Genomic DNA, 2,022 nt, shown 5'->3' with positions numbered 1-2,022 from the left:
AAAAAAAAAAGAAAAAAAAATGGCTTAATTTTAATAAAATTAAAGAAAACTCTGTTTTCAAACTCATCTCTACCACTTGCTATCCGTGTGACCTAGAGTAAGTCATATAATGACATAACCTCTGTGAGCTTTGATTTCCCCATCTGTAAAATGGATATGAAACAGAGGGCTGTTGGGGAGTTGGTGAGATGGCCCCCAGTGCTAGGCCAGACAGGTGTCTGAGGAGTTCCTATGAACTCTCCAGCACCCTGTACTTTCAGGGAAATCATTCCCACCCAAGTCCATGCCAAGCCCAATGTCCAACTCCTGCTCTGATTTGAGTTGCTAGTTCCCTATCCTCTTAGGAATATGTCAACCTCTGCCATGTTCCCAAATCCAAGGTGCAAGAATTACTCATAACATTTCTAAGCCAGAGGAGGAGTAGGTCAATGTCACCCAACCATAGCTCAAGAAACTGAAGTATTTCCAGAACTCTGTACGGAGATGGAAGAATTCCTAACCAAACACACACAATCTCTCTATACTTTGTATTTTATCATTTTTTTAAATGGGGAAAATAAAATCCTTAGCTTAGCAGGTCTGGGCTGCCTAGAGCTGACAAATTCTTTAAGAAAGTTTCAGGAAACATCACAGCATTTGCAATGAACCTTCAGGGAACAAGTGCCTAGTGAGAGCGTGATGCACTTTGATGAGAGCTTCCTGATGAGGACTCGAGCCAGCTGGCGGGTTGGTCAATTTATGAGTTCACAGAAGACCCAATAAAAGTCATAAATAAACAGGCACATGGGTGTTAGCCCACTGCATGGTGTCAGGAGGTCCCAGATGACAGCACACAGGCCAATAATTCTGATGTGGCTCAAGGTTTATCAGCCACACAGTGAAAGGTACAGGCAGCATATGCCAGGGATGCTTGTTGTCCAGTGGAAATGGATTGTGCCTGCAGACTATGGAAGTCATTTCTCAGAGTCCTCAGGCTTGGGATCTGCAGCCAGTGCCAGGTGAGGAAAGGCTGCTTTCTCTAATAAAATAAATCCTGGTGCCTCCAGGGTTGATCCTAGATAAGGACTCTTCTGGGAGTACACAGCTGGATACTTCACCTTCCAGACTGCCGGCCTCTCCACCATTCAGTCCACGCTTGGAACTGAATGCTTTAAAGTCTTCTAAAACAACATGAAATAGCTTCAGAATAGGCCTCAGGTTGCACTTTCATTCACTCATCTAATAATACTGCTATTATTACCAATACGAAGAAAGTTGATTCTGAGGTCATTTCCTCTCCTAAAATGATGACAAACGTCAAGGCGTTTCCTAATGGTGAGGGTTAAATGAGATAGAGGGGTTTTTATTCTTAACTTAGCCTGTGCCAGGCACAAAGTTAAGCTCCAGAAACTATAGCTATATGATTTCTCGCTATTGAAACCTTTCTTATAAAAGGATTTTCATGAGCCAGCCATGGTGGCTCACACCTGTAATCCTAGCCCTCTGGGAGGCTGAGGCAGATGGAACGCTTCAGCTCAGGAGTTCAAGACCAGCCTGAGTGAGAGTGAAACCCTGTCTCTTAAAAAAAGAAAAAAAGGCTTTGCAGGAGAGAAATTATCATGAAATGTTCTTTCTATTGTAAACAGTAGTGTTTATTATAATAAAATAAATAGTAATAATAGTTACTTTTTTTTTTTAAAGACAGAGTCTCACTTTATCACCCTCGGTAGAGTGCTGTGGCATCACAGCTCACAGCAACCTCCAACTCGTGGGCTTAGGGGATTCTCTTGCCTCAGCCTACTGAGTAGCTGGGACTACAGGTGCCCGCCACAATGCCCGGCTATTTTTCATTGCAGTTTGGCCAGGACCAGGTTCAAACCCTCCACCCTTGGTGCATGGGGCCGGCTCCCTACCCACTGAGCCACAGGTGCCGCCCTAGTTACTGTTATTAAACCTGTTTTGCACCACACACCACTCTAGGTGCTCTGGGCCTTTCTCTGATTTGGAGACTGTAAATGCTAAACATATACAAAGAGAGAGCCA

Source organism: Otolemur garnettii, unplaced genomic scaffold (genome assembly GCF_000181295.1).
Source record: "Otolemur garnettii isolate 467f Iridium unplaced genomic scaffold, OtoGar3 scaffold00044, whole genome shotgun sequence".
Lineage (NCBI taxonomy): Eukaryota > Metazoa > Chordata > Mammalia > Primates > Galagidae > Otolemur > Otolemur garnettii.
Note: the sequence above shows the minus strand (reverse complement) of the source record.